Below are 22,325 nucleotides of genomic sequence, written 5' to 3'. Positions count from 1 at the left end.
ATACAACATCCATTAACTGGGTCCCCTCCCTAAAAAATGTAACACCACAGAAGTCCTTGCTATTTGACACTGTTGGAAATGCCAACATGGGCAGCCTTCATCAAATCTGTGGGGATTGCTTGTTTCTGCGTCATGGCAAATCAACATAATAATGTAGATAGCCACTTTAGGTCACCCCGGTTTGCAAGCATAACACCACAGAAGTGAAGATGCTTGATAGTGCCAGAAGGGCCGCCATGACCAGTCTTCATCAAGATGCTGCGGATCTTAACAACAAGTCAATATAATAATGTAAATAGCCACTTTAGTGGTTTTTTACCAACACCGCCCATACCATACCCAAGTAGATAGGTTCACGCATGCAATGAACCTATCATCAATTTTATGGAAAAAGCAACTGCTTGGAAAAGCTCGTGAGATATTGTCAATGAAAACAAATGGATTTGTTGGTTTTTGAACTTATATCGAACTCAGCGTTCGAAATTGTGAGATATGCTCCAAATGGGTGTCAGAATGACCTAATAAGGTAGATAGCCACTTTAGTTATTTTTTACCAACACCGCCCATACCCATGAAGAATAATCCAACAACAAATGTATATAACCATAGATTATGAAAGAAGGGCATTTCAGAAGTTTGGATTGTATTGTTTGTTTATGGGTTTTTGAACGGAAATGGACTGCATCTTGTTCACGCGCAACAAGTAAAATTTTGTTAGGACAAACAAGTTGGGAAAGTTAAGTTTGGATTGTAGTCAAAGCTGAGGTATGAAGAAAGTTGGGATGAGAATTAAGAGGAGCCATCAACCAATCTATGAGGCAAAAAGAAGATGAAGTCAGTATGTTGAGTTTTGATTGTAGTTAATCATTGTGGGTTTATGACTATGTGAACCTAAGGTATATAGAAAGTTGGGATGGGAATTGAGGGGAGCCAACAAACATTGCATGAGGCAGAAAGAAGATGAAGATGCAAATTAGTTTCCTATCTCATATTTATTTATACACATCATTTAGTACTATAAATTAAACAGTGAAAGTACTACCATTACTATAGTGTTCAGCAGCTCAACTACCATTCTCCTAGGTAACAGGAGCAAGTAAATATTTCCCAAAGAGTACATTGTTTTTTCACAAAGAATACAATTTATAATCACATGGAGCACTTTGTAATGTACATAACTGTTGAGTATGGAATATTAAGTGTGAGGCATTACCTATTCCAGCTGCCCTATGAAAGGGGGCCCACCACGGGGGGCCGGTGAATCTTGTCATTAATGGACCCTACCAATAATTCTTGACTAACATTATGACATTATTTGGACATAGTTCCACAGTGAAAGTACTACTAGTACTATGGGGTTCAGGACCTCAACTACCATTCTCCGAATAACAGGAGCAAGTAAATATTTCCCAAAGAGTACATTTTTTTTTCACAAAGAATACAATTTATAATCACACGGAGCACTTTGTAATGTACATAACTGTTGAGTATGCAATATTAAGTGTGAGGCATTCCCTATTCCAGCTGCCCTATGAAAGGGGGCCCACCACGGGGGGCCGGTGAATCTTGTCATTAATGGACCCTACCAATAATTCTTGACTAACATTATGACATTATTTAGACATAGTTCCATAGTGAAAGTACTACCAGTACTATGGGGTTCAGGATCTCAATTACCATTCTCCGAGGTAACAGGAGCAAGTAAATATTTTCCAAAGAGTACATTGGTTTTTTACAAAGAATACAATTTAGAATCAGAAGGAGCACTTTATAATTTACATAAATGTTGAGTATGGAATATTAAGTGTGAGACATTCCCTATTCCAGCTGCCCTATGAAAGGGGCCCCACCACGGGGAGCCGGTGAATCTTGTCATTAATGGACCCTACCAATAAATCTTGACTAACATCATGACATTATTTGGACATAGTTCCACAGTGAAAGTACTACCAGTACTATGGGGTTCAGGACCTCAACTACCATTCTCCGAGGTAACAGGAGCAAGTAAATATTTCCCAAAGAGTACATTTTTTTTTCACAAAGAATACAATTTATAATCACACGGAGCACTTTGTAATGTACATAACTGTTGAGTAGGGAATATTAAATGTGAGGCATTCCCTATTCCAGTTGCCCTATGAAAGGGGGCCCACCACGGGGGGCCGGTGAATCTTGTCATTAATGGACCCTACCAATAAATCTTGACTAACATTATGACATTATTTGGACATAGTTCCACAGTGAAAGTATTACCATTACTATGGAGTTCAGCAGCTCAACTACCATTCTTCGAGGTAACAAAAGTCCCTATGCTAATTCAAATGAAAGAAATTTAGTACCCACTACAAAAGTCCCTATGCTAATTCCACCATTCTTCTCCTCCATTCCACCGGAGTTGAAGATTTACCTAATACACCATCCTTATAAGTTTCCATAAAGTTGTTGCATAAATCGAAGAACAATACTACTCCAATTTATAATTACAACAATGGAATGAAATACAATTACTCCTATTCGTCATCGGAGTAATCAGATACTTCGGGGTCGGATGCATACTGTGGATCCCTCTTAATTCCTGTAATAGACTCTCTAGGGTCGAAGCCGTCCCTTTCAGCTTCCCTTACTTTCTTGACTATCAAGCCTTGACGAATTAGTCGCCTGCACATGGCATTAATCTCAAGCTGCAGCCTTTCGCACACGTCGTTATGGAGACGGTTTGGCCTTCTTCCGTCCATCATATGCGTTGACCGTGCTTTAGGCACCTTAAGTAGGTACTTATGACATTTTGCTTCCAACTTGTTCCTCTGTACAAACATATTAGGCCACTTAAGAAAATCACCGACTTCACCCTCAAATGAAGATTGGTTCCAATCTAGTTTGAAATAAGCATCTTCAGTTGCATCATATTGCACCAAAGGTTCAAAAAATGTTCGTTTGCCACGCCTATCGTATGTAGCAAGTGTATAGTCCAATCTTGGCAGGAGACGTTGATCTTCACGTGGATTTACTGTTGGCAGTGGTGGTTCACTGGCTGTCCTTGGCCACTTATGAAATGAATTGTGCGACATGACCCCGCGGTACCCACGCATAAGGTGTATGGAAAAAGCATCACGAGTCCTTGCTTTGTTGTCGGCCAACCAAGCATCCATAACAGAAAGCCGTGATTGTCGACGATCGTCCCCTTCATCCATCTCACTTGGTAGTCGGAAACGACAAAAATGGGAGTTGTTCGATAGATCAACACGTGGGGGGTTTATTGGTGGTGGCACTTGGATTGGTAATCCACCATATTCGTCTATCGATCGTTCCACAACTTCCCCGTTTGTTGTGAGAACTCTCATAGTTCTTCTTTCAAGTAAACGATGCAGTTCATCATCTTGTGCCGAACCAAAGGAAGGACGGATGTTCGGATGTTGAACAGGTGGGGGGGGGGGGGGGGTGCCCGTGCCCGTGTACGAGAACCAGAACCAGAACTCTCCTCCTTTTGTAGTCTTCTTCCAAAAGGCCAATTTGGACCCATATCGTAATTATGAGGAATGCTTCATCAATGGCCCAGCAAGTGTGTATATAGACAGGCAACTTAGTTGATTTGACCTTTCACTGGCCTCCTTATCGTGTATATGCAGCAACTTATTTTCATAGTAAGAGCAAGTAAATATTACTCAAAGAGTATAATTTTTTTCACAAAGACTACAAATTAGAATCACAAGGATCACGTTAATTTTTACACAACTCTAGACTATGGAATATTAAGGCCCCGTTCCGGAAACCTTCTTGAAAAATAAGTACTTATTTTGGAACTTCTCAAAGAAAAATAAGAATGGTCATTCCACAAAACCCAAATAAAAAGTTTATTTCACATTTTCAAACTCAAAAATAATGTAAATGAAAAAAAATTCAATTTTGTTTGCACCGTATTAAAAATCTCAATGAGATCTATCAAATAAGATCCCTATTGATAAGAAAATTATTTGCATAAGCACATTATTTTTGAACTTGAAATTGCGTTCTTAAAAAATTGTCTGTCTGATTTCTCTTCTCTTCTTCGTGTAATCGCTTCCGCTCCAAAACCCATCTCTCCCATTATTCGTTCAACATCTTCCGCTTCTCACGGTTCTGGTCGCTCAACAGCAGCGACACGTCTTGGTCTTCCGCTTCATACTCCTTGCTGTACTTCTTTAAGTTCTTGGCAATCTTTTCATCCTTCTCTAGGCTCAAGAAGGATGGTGGCCTTGGACACCACAGGAACTGCAATGATCAACATAAAAAACATACCATAGTCAGGCCATGTCCTATTTGACTACCTGGAAACTAAATTTTCATTTTTGTTCCTAAGAGAGTGAAGTGGAACAGTAGTGAAATTAAGTACTTTCACTGTTTGTAATAAAAGACAGCATAGTGGTGAAACATGTTCTGAAATGATTCTGTCTCTTTGCTTTCCAAAATAACACACGAAAATGAAATAATTACTCTATCTACAACCCCAAAGGATAAATGTTGTACAATAACATAACTTTTTTCCCCCTAAAAGCATGGAATCTTACTTGAAAGAAGTGATCCTTTAGTATGCGATATAGAAGCTTGCCATTAAAAGACCAGATGTTGAAACCATTTTCCATCTCGTGAACCGAAGTAACTGAAGTTGCAACATACCTAAAATCACAAGCAGATGACCTTAAAAAGACAATTAGATGAATTTATTTCAGAAATAAAACAAGGATTCTATCTCCACATGCGCGGCAAAAAATAAAGCAAGGATTCTGTGTTCTTTCAAGAGAACTGTTTATTGAAAGCTAAGGAAATACTAGGGCAGGAAACCGATAAGCTTCAATTAACTTCAAATCATAAGCAAGTTTTTGACCAAGCCCCAACTTGCCAATTGACTTTCATCACCTCCAACATAATCATAACCAAATTCTTCTTAGAAATTACCGTCCAGTTGGATCCCATTCAATATCCGTTACCATGAAATGCTCAGATGTTGCCATGGTTTCAAGCTTATTGACATTGTAGAACTCCAACTGTCCATTGAAGCCCTTCAACCCAGCAAGTAAGATGAAAAGTCTAGCTGGCGACCAGTACAGGGCATTAGCCTACTTTCCCTTAAGAGTAGTCAACTTTGAAACCCTGCCAGAATTATGAGTGCTACGCATGGAATAGAAACTAATGTCAGGCTTACAGTTGTCGCCGTGAATGACAGCGAATTTGTGCCCTTCGGTTCCCAAGCAAATGCAATAATCTTGTCAATTTTTTCCTCTAGCTCCAAAACCTCAATGGGTATGTCCCGTTCCGGGGTATGTCCCGTTCCTTGATGCGGAAAAGCTCAAAGCCAGTGTATGTGCTCTTCTTTGTTTTTGTATACCGATCAACCTTCATAGCAAGGTACTCTCCACTGCTTTGTCAATACATTTTGCAATCACTAACACTGAAAAGATTCTTCTGCCTGAACTCCTCTTTGCCAGGGATTTGAATGAGACTCACCTGACAAAAGCATGCCTATTTAATAAACTTCCACTATTGAAAGATATTTAAAAAATAAAGGGAATATGGAAATGAAACAGTTCAAATCACCCTTGCAGGTTGGTTTCCTCCTCCAAGTTCAGGGAAAAAGAGTGGAAGAATGGATGTCTTGTCCATAACGTTTTCAACCTTTATGGATTTCTTGTCAATAAGAGTAAAGGTGTCTGTTTCATAGACAGAGATAACACTTTTACCAATTTGGGCAAAATACTTATCATCTTTTCCACCACCCCATCTGCAAATGACTGTGATACTCATACATGAGACAAGTATGAATAACAATAGCCACAAAGCATCCATACAAATCAATGATATTTTTAATGCACCTAAAAACAGGCCAGGATACGCAGCTTAACGCCTCAACTACCATTCTCCGACGTAGTAAGAGCAAGTAAATATTACTCAAAGAGTACATTGTTGTTACACAATGACTAAAATGTTTAATCACAAAGAGCAACTTGGTTTTGACATAACTGTGGTAGTTGAGTTCAAGTCAAGAACCATTCTCCGAGGTATTAAGAGCAAGCAAATATTACTCAAAGAGTAAATTATTTTTTCACATAGACTACAACTTTGAATCACAAAGACCAATTTGTTTGTTACATAACAGTGGAGTATGAAATATTCATTGTGAGGCATTACATAACTGTGGAGTATGAAATATTAATTGTCGTAGGTGAGTTCTCTTATGTTATTATATAAATGTGGACTATGGAATATTACGTGTGAGCTATCCCTTATTCTATTTGCCATTTTCAAAGGGGCCCAGCGAAGAAGTCCAGTGAATCTTGTCATAAATGTACCCTACCAATAAATCCCATAAAATATTAGTTTGTATGTAAGGTAGATAGGTTAAGAGTAGTGATATTTAAGAAAGTATGTTGGTAATGTTATTTATGAGCGTTTGTGTATTTTTTTTTTTTTGTTTTTTTGTGAAGGCACATTGAAAGAAGTTTGAACAAAATCATGGACAAGTCAGACCAAAAATGGAAGGGCAAAGGCATTGCAGAATGTAGTTCGGGATCAGAAAGGGTACGTCATCGAAAGATTCCCCGACCAGCTGGTGTTGTTCAAGAAGCATTACATCACAGAAGGGAAGGGGAGGGTGTGTTGGTAATGACTACACAAGAAGCAGTTCATAGAGCCCTTACGGTAGAGAGTGAGGACACTGATTTCATAGACAACCCAGCGTGAATAAATATTGTAAAGGAAGGATACCTTCAGTTGAGTTCAAATACAAAATAATTTATTCTACAAAAAGAAGGCCCCAATCAAACAATTCAAACCCATTTATTTCTTTAATCCGTAGCCAGATCAGTTTACATTTGGTTTTTTTTCCTGTATGAAGAGGACAATAATGAAGAGGTGCTAAGAACCAAGCCACCCTCCAAACCTTCTCGAAACATATCAAACATTGTGCAAGCACATAAGATTGAAAGCTTTGGTGTTACTCAAAATACAAAGAACCATTGATATGGCCTGTCGCCACTAGAATTGAATTGAAGGCTTTGATGTTACTTAAAAATCCACTACAAAACCACCAATACGTAGGACAACCAAGTTGGCTATTAACTACCATGATTTCAACAAATGACCATTACACTGTAAGTCTCAACAATACTTGTAAGAGAGATAAGGGCTAATTACCGTACATGCCAAAAAAACAAGAAAAAAGTTCAATTAGTGGTACAAGCAATGAAGTGGAAACAATTAGCAAATGGCATCCCAACCATGTGGTTGCGGCCTGCTTCACCAATAGTTGGATACCTACTACAACCAACCTTTGCTGCCTACAAAATCAGGAAAAAAATATGATTAGAAGATGTTAACAACCCTACAATTACGCAAGAATTCCAGAATCTGCAATTCCATAAATTTGAACATCAATTCCATAAATTTGAACATTACATCTGACGTCACATAAGAGTAAGTACGGCACAAACTATACATATTTTTTCAGGTCTATGAATGTAGTTTCGAAATCAGAAATCAGTTCACGATTTCATCGAGCATAAAATTATGGCCATTTCCCCAACATGTGTTGGTGCAGTCAACACAGTTCTGAAATTGAGTAATGCTACGTTCCGAATTTATATAGAATAAAATTCCCCAAAATGAAACAAACATGGGTTTTTCAATTCTGCAGAAATTGAAATATCTTTTCTCACTTCAACTACATACCAATACCGAAATTGTACTTCAAACCAATTATCCAAAGCATGTATTCAGCAAGTGTATGTGTGACATGTGGTAACATATGCTCCAACTCCTATTAACAAATAAAATAAGTCAATAACCCACATGGTTAGCCTAAAATGCAACACACAAGTAACTCTAAGCATAATTAAAGGCCAGGGGTATTACAAGTTACTAAGGATAAGGCAAAAGAGTTTGACTTTTGTGTGAGTGTACCTATCATCCTGGTATTGCGGATTGGCATGTGCTACGGTTGTGCCCTGGTTTGTGACAGCGGCTGCAAAAAACTGTGCCCTTATCTTGTGTCTGTGACTCAATCCTTCTTTTCTTCGATTGGCCGGCCGACCTTTTCACAATGGGGGGACGTAAAAAAGGATCAGTACAAGAGGCACTCATAACATTATTATCTGTAACGCCTCGAATTTTGGGGACGTTAAAAAGACATTTTATTCATAAAATCAAATGGAGTCTGGCTCTTATTACAACAAATACTCCCATAAGAGTTTAATATTTACACAAATGGAAGGGGTTCTAGGGTTCCTAACTACAGCTTCTCCTGCTCCTCCATTCTTGCCAGTTCCTCAGCTCCAAAAGCCTCCACGGTGATCTGCTTACCCTGATTATCTAAAAAATCTGACACATTATACCGGCGTCGCCACCCATATAATATGTCAGGGTCACCAAAAAGGCAACACCGTGAGCTACAAAGCTCAGCAGAGAAATCCCATACCCGCTAACCCATAACTTAAAACAAAGCTATAATACAACAACAATTTCCACATGATAAGTATATACACAGTTAATCAATGACACATCCACATTCAATAATCATCTATCGTTGGTGACCATGATTTTCGGGTTTTTCCTACGCGACTCATCGTAGACTGTGTCAACAATTTCATTTACAAAACAACCTTTCCAAAAATCATTTGTTTAACACAAAACATTTGCATTGGCTCCGTACCGCGGATAACCAAGCTACACACCCAACCTCGGTTCCGCCGTTCCGGACTCCCGAGTATCCTCACAATGGTTCCGCCGTCCCGGGTTCCCATTGGCACACAAAAATATTTGCATTGGCTCCGTAACGCGGATAACCAAGCTACACACCCAACCTCGGTTCCGCCATTCCGGACTCCCGAGTATCCTCACAATGGTTCCGCCGTCCCGGGTTCCCATTGGCACACAAAAAATATTTGCATTGGCTCCGTACCGCGGATAACCAAGTTACACACCCAACCTCGGTTCCGCCGTTCCGGACTCCCGAGTATCCTCGCAATGGTTCCGCCGTCTCGGGTTCCCATTGGCACACAAAAAATATTTGCATTGGCTCCGTACCGCGGATAACCAAGCTACACACCCAACCTCGGTTCCGCCGTTCCGGACTCCCGAGTATCCTCACAATGGTTCCGCCGTCCCGGGTTCCCATTGGCACACAAAAATATTTGCATTGGCTCCGTACCGCGGATAACCAAGCTATACCTCACCATGGTTCCGCCGCTCCGGGTTCCCATGGGAACGCACACATTTCAAAACCCTCGGTTCCGCCGCTCTGGGTTCCCGAGTCTCCCACAATGATTCCGCCGCTCCGGGTTCTCATTGGGTTTGTCAACACACACCACACAATGGGCTACCACGTCCGGCCACATTGTGGTTTTCACAATCCACGCAATGGGCTACCAAGTCCGGCCACATTACGAGTTTTCATACTCACAACGGGCTACCAAGTCCAGCCACGTTGCGGTTTTCAAAATATTTTAGCCTTTTCAAATGTTTCTTTCATATACGCACACAACTCACATAATGCCACCCAAAACCGGTCATTATGTTGTTTCAAAATATTTCCTTCCTCGGAAAACATTTCTTTTAATTAACCACACCCTAGGTGTCATGTTTCTACTTTCTCGGTTCTCATGTCTCGTTTACATACAAAGACTCCGCGGTAGGACAAACGTAAGCAAGAATCATCCTAACAAGATCATCCAATTCTATATTACTCATCACGCTCAATTACTACTTATAGCATAACGCCACATGTACGGACGCCTTTGGAGTGTATCACTTATGCTTTATTCAAAGCACAACGCCACATGTACGGACGTCTTTGGAGTGAAATCACTTATGCTTTATCACATACCACAAGTAATACAAGCAATTCATATATGCATTAATCATCTTAAAGATCACAATACAAATACTTCTAAACAAACGATAAGTATGAAAATAAAGATAACCTACTTTATACTTGAGTAAGTAAATAAATAGGGAGTAAGTAAGGATTTCCTTACAGTTCTTCTAGGCGGTAGTCGGCTACGGAAAGTACGTCGGTGGTCGGACGGAGTAACTTCCTACGGTGGTCTCCGGTAGCTTCGAAAGAGAAAGGTTTCTCTCGAAACTTCTACTTGACTAACACTACTCTACTTTATGGATCGAAAGGGTGGTCGAGTGGCAGCTTAGTGGCGGCCTAGGTTGAGTTTCTTGAAGAACTCAAGAACATGAAGAACAAAAGAAAGAACAAAGAAAGAACAAGAATTTCTAGAGAGAGAAGTTGCTAGGTGAAGGTGTGAGTTGAATGGCATGGGATGGCTTGCTATTTATAGGCCAAGGCATGCCCTCTTCCTCTCTCCCAAGGCCGGCCCCCCTCTCTCTCTCTCTACCTCAAATTTTGACACATGGCATGCAATCTTTGAAAGATCAAAGGCTATCCTAGGCTTGCATGGCTAGGTTAGGCTAAAAGGTAGGTTTGCATGGCTAGTTTGTACCAAGGATGGGATTTATGGAAGATTTGCTTGGAAAGAAGGAGACAAGAGTACAAGATTTGGTTTTAAACAAAGCATGGAAGTACAAATGGGGAGTTAAGTTTGGTTAGGAAAAAGATTCACCAAGGATTTGAAAGGATGAGGAAGATATGGAAGGTCAAGCAAAGTACAACAAAATCTCTCCCTCTCTCTCTCCTATCTCCCTCTCTCGGCCTCTCTCTCCTATCTCTCTCTCTCTCTCTCTCTTGCAAAGGTACACACATTAAATTAATCCAATTGGGTACTCTAGGAAGATCAACTCCCCATTAAATTAATCCAATTGGGTACAAAACCCCAATATAAAATAATAACAAAGTACTTAGGAGAATAGTAGGCCTTAAAGGCTACTAAGTACTTTTAATAATAAAATAATATGTACTTTATCACATGGGGCAATTAGAAAAGACTATTTTAATGAACCCATGTACTTGGTGAAAGAATAACTCCTTTACCCAATGGACAATAATTCCCCTAACTTTTATTGTCCAATGGACAAAGGTTAAAAAGAAATTTTTATAGTAAAATAATCAAGGTTGTCCTTTTAAAGCATGTGACAAAAGCCCTATATTAAATATAGGTGTGGTACCAAGTACCCCAATTAAATAAAAAGGCTAGGATTCTCCCCATTAGTTTATAAAAGAGTACAAGTACAAGAAAATCTAGGGTTTAGATATACCCCAAAAGTTTAATGCATAAAAGTACATAGGCATCCAAATCTTGATTATTAAAATGCAACCTTGTACATGGAAAGATTTGGGCTATTACCCAATGGATAATAAATTCCCTAGCGGTTAATAACCAAAGGGTAAAAGAAGTACAAGTACTTTAAATCATAATTTAAGTCTTTTTAAAAGACTACATGTCCTTTTGAAATTTACCCATGTGTTTATATATATGTACTTAGCCAAATATAATAAAGGAAAAGCTTTTGTCCAATGGGTAAAGATTACCCTAACAATCATTGTCCAATGGACAATAGTTACTAGGGTACTTTTTATAATAAAATAATCAAAAAGTACTTTAAAGCAATTATAAAAGTCTACCTCCAAAAGATTATAGTACTTTGTTCCAATCTTTCAAAATCCTTTTAATATAAAGAATTGTGTAGACACCCTATTTTGGACTTTCCAGATTAGTTTACTTACGGTATTTGATTCCCCGATGATGAAATGGATCAAGAACACCCCGGAAATGTTAGTATGTTTGAGCTTTGAGCATTCCAAAACCCTTTCAGATCCTTTCAAATTCTCTAAACCAGAACCAAAAGGCCTCAACAAAACCCAACTTGCATACGCCGGTAATCAACTGGCGTGCGCGGGTCCTCTGCCACGTGTCAGTCATCGGTCAACTTTGACCGTTGACCAAGCCCGAACTGGAGTATGCCAGTTATTAACTGGAGTACGCCAGTCAAACTTCCGGTCAAACTTGTGTTTTTAAGCATGCAGAAGCTATGGGTAGGGGTCTACAGCACTTGGGAACCTTCCAATCCACTGAAAAAGCATTCTCCGCCGGGGGACATTTTCTTACACCCATCCCATCACCTTTCTCCTCTCATCCAATGAGAAGGAAGGCTTAAGGGCTAAGGCTCCAGTCCCTTTGACTGGCCTTAGCCCCTCTCTCTCCCTCTCCTCCTATATAAGCCCCCTCTCTTCATCCTTGCAAGGGGGTTACAAAAAAAGAGAGAGTTCCTAAGTCTCTTTCTCTATCTCTCTCCTTTGGTTTCTTGCTTTCTCTTCTTCCACCACTTGAAAGAGTAAGCAAGCAGCCCCTTTCATGCATCATCCAAGCCCAAACATTCATCATCCATCCCTCAAACCTCAAGCTCAAGCTCAAAACACACCATCAAACTCAAAAGCAAAAGGTATACACCTTTGAACTGTTTTCCTGTTCTGATCTCTGAGGGGAGCTGACAGGGTCAAGGATGGTAATCAATACCAGTCCTGGCCCTAACGCTGTCAAGGCTTCAAAAACAAAAAAAAATCGTTTCTGACTAGAATCGGCGTGCGCCGGTCATAAGCTCACGTACGCCGGTCCGTGGCACAACGTACAGTTTTAAATTTGATCTGTTTGGAGTCTGTCTGGAACTGGCGTACTCCAGTTCCAAGCCCTCCAGAACTGGCGTACTCCAGTTGTGAAATGGAGTCCAGATCTTTATTTTATGCTTTATTTCCTGTCTATTCATCACCTTATTGCATGCTAAAAACTAGTCTACTGCTTTTTGTATTTAGAACTGTTTAGTTGTAATATTCAATATTTGTCCATATCTGTTTTAGAAAGCCTCTGGGATGCTTTCTGGTCATGTTCCAGAACCCAGATGATGCAAAGCCAAGCACTGGGTAAGGGGTGTAACTGGCGTACGGTCTCATACGATTGGCGTATGGCAGTTATGCCAAGATCCAGTGGCTGGCCCTTGCATCTTAGCTTAGTCTTGGCCTCTTTTAGGTTCCCACACTATTTATGGGGTGTTCTGTTTATTTTCATGGCTTAAAGCCATTTCATCTGTCTGTAATTCTATAACCGCTGATATATTGACTGCGTGGTTTGTCTTGGGTGCGCGCTGGTCCATTCCAGAGCCCAGAGGGTTGCAAACAAAGACTGTGAGTTCATGGTTAGTGGACTACGCCAGCGATGAGGTGGCGTGCGCAGGTTGCGTTAGTATGCAGTGGCCTGGTCGGTGCATACTGGTGCGATACCTGCTCACATCCCTTCAGAGCAGCATACTCCACCTTACTCAAACTGCTCTCGGTGCTTGTTCTCAATCTATGATTATTATTGCAAGCAAATCATCCATAAAGCTTTTTGTCACATAAATTGCAACTTGTTACCGTTTTAATCCCTATTAACTGCTCCCCCGCCCTAACTGGCTAAAAAAGATGATCAAATGAGAGAAAAATGCAAAAGTTTTATAAAAATGCCTGAGTAGAGACCGATCTCCGGATTGGGCGAGAGGGGTGCCATAAAACCCTTCCCCTCTCGTAAACTGGCTCCCGAACCTCAGATATCGAAGGTGACGACGGACCGGTCTACGCCTTTTTCAAAATCAAACAAACGTGGCAAACATTTTCGAGTTCGGTTCCTTGGGTGTTTTCACCACTAAAACCCCAGTGGCGACTCTGAATCGAGGCGTTTCGCCGCGCTTTCTCCGAAAAAGGGGCCGCGCCCAATCTTTTAAAATGGACCCAATCGAGCATTTTTGGGGCGCGTGCCCACAGTGGCGACTCTGCTGGGGAACTCATTGCATTGATTGGTATTTGGCAATTAATACATAATTGAACAAATTTTCAAAAGTCTATCAAAACAGTACGCTTCGCGCTGCTGAAGAACGGAGTGGTAACGTAACAGGATCTCAGCATCCTACCAATCCGAACTGGGGCTTTTACTATTGTTCACTTGTGGAATTTTCTCCAAGTATTGATTAATAAAAGTGAGCCAAATTCAAAAGGGCATTTTTCAAAAACGTTGTGTTTCTCTCTCATTCTATCATTCTTTGGCATTCTCTATCCGCATCGATGATTGGCTAGCCCCGTTGAGGTGTTTCGGGTAACCGGCACAGTTTACTGGAGCCCGGGGTCCTCGAATGCCCAACAACCTTGGACGATGATGAGTCGTAATACCGTTCGACCATTGCTTTGCTACACGTGTTGCAGTGGGAGGTATACCGCGGCTCTAGTCAGAGGAACCCCCTTAAACCAAAACTGGCCTCTACATGCGTACAAAGCACTAGAACCTTTCAACCTAAGACAGGAACCCACAGGGTAGGGTTACTTGCATCTAACCCCCATATACTGTCTATGTGTTACTGCTTTTCATATCGCATGTCTATACATACATTCATACCGTTTTGCGTAGGAGCATGCTAGGGTGGCTTTTAGGTTGCCTCTTGTCGAGTTTGTCTTATGCCTGTTTGGCATTGCCTTGGACCGATGACGAGTCGTGCATCTCGATGGTGCACGTTATCAAATTTTCAAAGTCCTTGAATCAACAATGTTTTGGGAAATCAAGACTTTCTAAGTCCTTGTCTAACGCCCGATCGAAGTTTCAAACAGAAAACTATGAACAACGGAGAGAATGTCATGATGCTTACACCACCCAGGTTAAAAGTGCTAATCACTTACACCGCTCAGGCTCCGGCACAGTGCTGCTTACGCCACTTCGGTTACGGTATCACGCCATCTACACCGAGTTGTTCCGAGCTCATACTTTGAAACTTCGAGAGGGGAGAAAGTTAAAGGCTTAGGCCGTTTTGACATCTCTTAGTAACAGTCGATTCAATCAAGGATATACCGTCGAAAAGAAAATCCGAGGATTCTATGGCAAGCGTCCAAATGTCATAAGATAGACTCTCTTTAGTCATAGAGTCTAGGAGGACAGCGACGACGATGACATGCGCATTGCATTCCTTCAAAATTCTTTCAAAAGCTTGCTGCAGGAACACCACTGAGTTCTCATTACTTTACTGTCAAAGCTCTAGGCCATTTCACCAAAAGAAAGAGCCAAACCTACTCGGGAGCGTCTGCCAAAGCCATTTGTCCCTCCTCAATCATTAATCCAAAATGGCAGCACAAACAGAGCTAGCTGAGCTGAAGAGGGCTGTTCAAGAAATGAACCAGAAAATGGACAAACAAATGGCTATGGTCCAGGGACTGGTTGACCTTTTTACCTCTGTCATTTCAAAGACAGATCTGGGGCTAGTCAAAGAACCTCTTCAGGCCCGCCACACTCCTACGGTTGGAACCAAGCTGTGCTCGAAAGACGTGTTTAAAGACCTGGCTGAGTTTCATGAAGCCAGAACTCACCCGAAGGAGAATGCTGAATCCTTGTTCAAAGCCAACACCGAAAGGGAGGATATGTGTGACAAAGAAGTCAATCCCAAAGGCAAAAGAGTGCATCATGTGGAAGGCGCAGTGTTGTGCAACTGCAAAGCAAGCAAAGGTTCCACTTTGAACCCCCAATCCAATCGCCGAAACCCACCAAGGACCTTCTCCCGTTTCTCCACACGTTTGTCCTTGGTTTATGAGAAGCTTTTTGAAGCTGGCTTCCTCAAGCCATTCCTTCCAACTCCTTCACCTCGAACATTCCCGGCATCCTACAGTCCAAATGCCTATTGTGCTTTCCATCAAATGCCTGGCCATCTCACCGATGCCTGCTTCCGCCTTCGAATTGAAATTCAAAATCTCATTGATAATGGCACCATTCAAGCTCCACTCCCATTAAAGCCCAATGTCATATCCAACCTCATGCCTCAACATGGTTCCAACCCATGTGTTAGCCAGATATCCATCAGCTCTACTCAAATCAACTCAAGCTCCACTCAAATCAAACCTAGCTCCACCATATTCAATCCAACCCTTTTCATTATCCCAGAAAATCAAACCAAGCCAATTTTGTCTCTCCCATCCGAACCCGAGGTTAACCTGATGGCCATAGGTGCAGTCGAGGTCCTTACCGCCGATACCTGGAAGCCTACAAAGGAAGAATTCAAGAGGAAGCTTAATCAATCAAAAGAGAAAATAGACTGGCTGAGATCCTTCAATCATGAGAATTTGGGGCTGTTGTTCAAGGAGTTCTCTCAAGTGGGTTTGGACGAAGAAGCTGAAGAAGCAGAAGTGCTGTTGCTTGAGCCTGTTGTCCTCTAGCTCCCACCTCTCTGCGAGGAAGTCAAGGGTAACTATAAAAGTTGCATTTTCAAATCGCGTCTCTTTTGCATTGACACTTTCGAGTCTGAGTCTGACGTAGTGTCTGTCAAGTCGTCTAAGTCTAGCTCTGAGTCGGAGTTTGTGACTCTTGGCCCTCCATGTCGTAGCTTTTATTCTCAATTGGGTCTTTTTGCTGTACTTGGCAACCCCGAGGGTTCTTATGATATGCATTATCCTGCTTTTAAGTACATTGCTGGCTTTTGAATAAACTGTGTCGACCCTGACGATGAAGGGATAGATTTCGATGGGAATGTCCCCAAGGAAATGTGTTCCTTCACCGAAAGGGAAGACGAAAGGCATGCTCATCCTCTAAAAGAAGAAGTAATTTCAAATAAACTTGAAAGATGGGGCAGACCCCCGGATGGTTCAAATTAGTTCAGCGCTGTCCCCATAAGAGTATTGTGCCTGTTCAGACTTGTTCAAAAAAATTCAACGATATCTTGGCATGGTCTCACAAAGACACGCTTGGCGTTGATCATGGGATAAAGAAGTATCAAATCTCCTGCCGCCGGATGCCAAGCCAGAAAGCAGAAGCTCAGAAGGCTCCGGGCCTCGTACCATGTTCAAAACAGTAACAGCAGTGTTCCATCAAGCGCACATTAAAAGGGTGCAAAAGTGGCCTGGAGCGAGGCATTTCCAATTGTAGCAGTCAGGACCCTTTCACTATCAAAGTCATTCTATCTGGGGCTACAATCAAAGATCATCGACCTCGACGGCAACAAATTCAATACCTTGGTCAACTTAGATCAACTCAAGTGTTATTATCCCTGAGAGATGCTCGTTGGATCGAAAACCACAAGGGTGGGCGATTCCAAGCAAAAGTTAGAGCAGCCTGCTAGACCGAAAACCTATGAAGGCGGTCTAGGCAAAAATGAATTGGCAAAAAGTCGAAAGCTCGCTAGACCAAAAACCTGAAAGGGCGGTACTAGACAAAAGTTAGAGCATAAAAGGAGAGGTAAAATACACGAGCGAACCTTAGCCTGAACTACGTTTTGACTTGATTCCCAGAAAGGGATACGTAAGCAGTCTCTCTTCGAGGCTCGGTCATACTTTATCAATTGGATCCAAGGTTGACGTTTTGGTGCACATCAAGGGTCAAGAAAGGTTGAGAACAAGACAAGCCGAAGTGCTGACTGGTAGGCTGAAGTCCATTGATTCATTGGAGAATCAAAAGGGGGAAGCCATTTGTCTTTCAAGTTTAATGCAAACTGCTATTTCAATTGTAAAGCTGAGCAAAAGCCTTAAAATATTTTGAAGCATAAAAAACAGAACGAAATGCTTATGAGGCTTAACGGCTCACTGTTTATTCTAAGTTCAGCAAACGTCTAGTTTAAGCGGCTGCAGCAGCTTTGCAATCTCGCGCGCTAGTTTGAGGCTCACATGCACTCATACAAAAGTGATGCACGTTGGTCTCAAGCCTGCGCGCGCTTCTTCAATTCCTGCATTAGACAGCAGTAGGCAGCCATCATGCCTAACAAATATTTTTAGACCCTCGGGGGCACATTTCAAATTCAAAGCACCTCGAATCTCGTTCAAGGGGCTTTTACCAAGTCTTTTCATGCTGTGCAAGTCATATGGTCCTAATGTGGCTGCACAGGGGTGTCGGTTTCAATCCGGGCCTATATGAGTCATCATTTGCGTCTTTTGTCCATCTTTGCGACACTTTTCAAGTTTTCAATCCATTGTCATATTGGGATGTTTTTCCTGATTTTACCGATTCATACAGGTCATTGTACATTTGTTTGACCTTACGCAAGTGTCAGTTTCACCTGTCTAAAGGATGTTATGAGTTTTGGCACATTAATGCCCAAAATTTCATTATTTTCCATATGTTTAGGAGTCCATGTCATATCCGGGGCTCTTCTTCCTTTCTCATTTGAGCTAGGCGAGTCTATACATATATGTGTCTGTTTGTCGATTCAGTTCGCTGTCAATGCAAAATTGGATATTAGCGGTTTGTTTATGCATTCTTTTAGACATTCTCAAAAGAGAGTCAAATAAATTGGAAAAATGCTATTTACATTGCTACCTTACTATCTATAGTCCGCAAGCAGTGGAATCTTGTGAGCAATGAGGGCATGTTGGCTCAAGGCCAAGCAAAGCTTATCTATGGGGCTCATCTGCCCAAGCATCGAAGAAAAAGAGCACACCGACCCGATGCCGCTCCTAAATGTCAACTGAGGCATGCTGGCCCGCTCAACGTCTATCTATCTAGGAGCACATCTCAAAAGCAAAAGACAGTAAAGTAAAGAGGCTCAGTGGTAGTCCTCAGTGGTAGAGCTCAGCCACGTTCTCGTCGTTGTCGTCACTCTTGATCTCTTTGAAGTACCTGGGGCTCCTCTCCCATCCTCCTCTTCTAGGGAGGCTTTCGCTGACAAGCTCTCTTTCTCTCTCACTTTCTCTCAATCCCTCAGACTTCTCTCTCTGAACCTCTAAAAAAAAAAACAAAAAACTCTTTGGCGCGAGCCACCCTTCCTATGGGCCTCTTTTTCATCTGCACACCTCTAGCCGCTGGTTATCTATTGCTCTCGTATCTCTGAGCTATGGCTAAGGTGAAAGTATCGCTTTGTGAAGCTCTTGTTTATGTGGCCATCCTAGGCCATCATCCTCTAGAAGCCGCCCTAGTCTGCCCTTGCATTTTCAATTTATGCATTCAATTTAGTACATATCATTGCATACTGTATATCAACTATTGAAAACAGGAAAAGCCAATCAAGTGCCAAAACATGCCCGTCCAATATCGAAAGCAGCAAGTAATCAGGATTTCGGGGGTTCATACCTGGGATCTAGTCACTACTGGAACTGGAGCCGGAGCCGCTGCTCTGGGAAAGTGCAATTGTAAGGGGGGTGCCACATGTTGTTCTCCCTATCCATTTCTCCATGAAAAATGTCAAGCATACAGCCCACTCTGCTAGCACTTGGAGCACACTTTGGGAATCAGAATACAATTCAAAGCAGCAATGGCATGTGCAACTCAAATCCAAGTTCATCGACGGCACGTTCATCCTGAAGAATGATCCTCCGGTTCTGTCCAAATCAACGACGATCAGCCATGTCGTCCTTCAAATCAAATCAAATCAACGACGATCAGCCATGTCGTCCTTCAAATCAAATCAAATCAACGACGATCAGCCATGTCGTCCTTCTCAAATCAAATCAACGACGATCAGCCATGTCGTCCTTCTCAAATCAAATCAACGACGATCAGCCATGTCGTCTTTCAAATCAAATCAAATCAATGACGATTAGCCATGTCGTCCTTCTCAAATCAAATCAACGACGATCAGCCATGTCGTCCTCCTCAAATCAAATCAACGACGATCAGCCATGTCGTCCTCCTTAAATCAAATCAACGACGATCAGCCATGTCGTCCTTCTCAAATCAAATCAACGACGATCAGCCATGTCGTCCCTTCTCATATCAAATCAACGACGATCAGCCATGTCGTCCTACTCAAATCAAATCAACGACGATCAGCCATGTCGTCCTTCTCAATCAAATCAATGACGATCATAATGTTGTCCCACGGTTTATCCGTCTGCAACTAATTGTTCCCCACGAGAGTCCACCTCGGCTTGCCCTGAATGAATACCTCTCCTTCAATCTAGCTTCAAACACTTCTTCCAGCAGCCTTATTGCTCTGTCTCGGATGGTCTTTGATAAGGAGATTGGCTCTGATTCCCAACAGATGGAATTTAACCTACCTGACACGACCTACCCGTGTTTGTTGGAAATTATGTGTGCCAAGGATAGCTTGATCCCTTCAACAACGGTTCGCCCGTCCACTTTCAAATCAAACGAGTGACGGTTTGCCCGTCAACTTCAAATCAATGACGGTTTGCCCGTCCAACTTCAAATCAACGACGGTTCACCCGTCCAATTTCAACTCAACGACAGTTCGCCCGTCCAATTTCAAACCAACAACAGTTTGCCCGTCCAACTTCAAATCAATGACGGTTCGCCCGTCCAATTTCAAATCAACGATGGTTTGCCCATCCACTTTCAAATCAATGACGGTTCGTCCGTCCGATTTCCAGGCAACGACGGTTCGCCTGTCCAATTTCCAAGCAACGACGGTTCGCCTGCCCAATTGCTAAGCAACGACGGTTTGCCCGTCCAAGTTCCAATTCAGTGACAGCCAGTCTTATCCAAAGTCAACGACAGCCTGTCCTATCCAATCCATTTGCAACGTCACTCTGTCCTGGTCTACAGTGATCCAAATATTAACACATCTTCCAACAGTCTTATTGCTCTGTCTCGGATGGTCCTTGATAAGGAGATTGGCTCTGATTCCCAACAGCTGGAATTTAACCTCCCTGACGTGACTTACCCGTGAATGTTGGGGTTCTTTGTGTGCCGAAAGGTTTGGTCCCCAAGCAGTGATGAGTCACCTGCATCTAGTTATTCCCCAAACGGCGGCCAGTCCATTCAATCAACAACGCGGCGGTCTGTCCCGTCCACCAGTTCAAATAAAACGACGGTTCGCCCGTTCGTTTTCAAAAATCAACAAGCGACGGTCTTCATGTCCATTCAATCAACAACGCGGAGGTCTGTCCTATCCACCAATTCAATCGGCGACAGCCTGCCCGTTCAGTTCAATCCATCAATCAGGTTCTTTAAGTATTCGTGTCTGCTTTACTAGCCTGTTCTGTTCTGGATAGCCTTGAGAGGGTGTCTAGAAACCTTTGACATTACTTGTACCAAGACAATGGTGCTCCAAGTGCCGTCAAAGGGGGGCTACTGTAGACACCCTATTTTGGACTTTCCAGATTAGTTTACTTACGGTATTTGATTCCCCGATGATGAAATGGATCAAGAACACCCCGGAAATGTTAGTATGTTTGAGCTTTGAGCATTCCAAAACCCTTTCAGATCCTTTCAAATTCTCTAAACTAGAACCAAAAGGCCTCAACAAAACCCAACTTGCATACGCCAGTAATCAACTGGCGTGCACCGGTTCTCTGCCACGTGTCAGTCATCGGTCAACTTTGACCGTTGACCAAGCCCGAACTGGAGTACGCCAGTTATTAACTGGAGTACGCCAGTCAAACTTCCGGTCAAGCTTGTGTTTTTAAGCATGCAGCAGCCATGGGTAGGGGTCTACAGCACTTGGGAACCTTCCAATCCACTGAAAAAGCATTCTCCGCCGGGGGACATTTTCTTACACCCATCCCATCACCTTTCTCCTCTCATCCAATGAGAAGGAAGGCTTAAGGGCTAAGGCTCTAGTCCCTTTGACTGGCCTTAGCCCCTCTCTCTCCCTCTCCTCCTATATAAGCCCCCTCTCTTCATCCTTGCAAGGGGGTTACAAAAAAAGAGAGAGTTCCTAAGTCTCTTTCTCTATCTCTCTCCTTTGGTTTCTTGCTTTCTCTTCTTCCACCACTTGAAAGAGTAAGCAAGCAGCCCCTTTCATGCATCATCCAAGCCCAAACATTCATCATCCATCCCTCAAACCTCAATCTCAAGCTCAAAACACACCATCAAACTCAAAAGCAAAAGGTATACACCTTTGAACTGTTTTCCTGTTCTGATCTCTGAGGGGAGCTGACAGGGTCAAGGCTGGTAATCAATACCAGTCCTGGCCCTAACGCTGTCAAGGCTTCAAAAACAAAAAAAAAATCGTTTCTGACTAGAATCGGCGTGCGCCGGTCATAAGCCTGCGTACGCCGGTCCGTGGCAGAACGTACAGTTTTAAATTTGATCTATTTGGAGTCTGTCTGGAACTGGCGTACTCCAGTTAATAACTGGCGTACTCCAGTTAATAACTGGCGTACTCCAGTTCTAAGGCCTCCAGAACTGGCGTACTCCAGTTGTGAAATGGGGTCCAGATCTTTATTTTATGCTTTATTTCTTGTCTATTCATCACCTTATTGCATGCTAAAAACTAGTCTACTGCTTTTTGTATTTAGAACTGTTTAGTTGTAATATTCAATATTTGTCCATATCTGTTTTAGAAAGCCTCTGGGATGCTTTCTGGTCATGTTTCAGAACCCAGATGATGCAAAGCCAAGCACTGGGTAAGGGGTGTAACTGGCGTACGGTCTCATACGATTGGCGTATGGCAGTTATGCCAAGATCCAGTGGCTGGCCCTTGCATCTTAGCTTAGTCTTGGC

The 22,325-nt window shown here is 42.3% G+C and overlaps 1 pseudogene; it reads right to left on the bottom strand.

Moving 5' to 3' along the window:
- Window positions 1-2,510: 2,510 nt before the first annotated feature.
- Window positions 2,511-5,890, bottom strand: LOC131332848 (eukaryotic translation initiation factor 3 subunit B-like; annotated as a pseudogene).
- Between the last annotated feature and the right edge of the window lie 16,435 nt (window positions 5,891-22,325).

This window comes from Rhododendron vialii, chromosome 7a (genome assembly GCF_030253575.1).
Source record: "Rhododendron vialii isolate Sample 1 chromosome 7a, ASM3025357v1".
NCBI lineage: Eukaryota > Viridiplantae > Streptophyta > Magnoliopsida > Ericales > Ericaceae > Rhododendron > Rhododendron vialii.
Note: the sequence above shows the minus strand (reverse complement) of the source record. Positions and strands in the feature narration are given on the sequence as shown.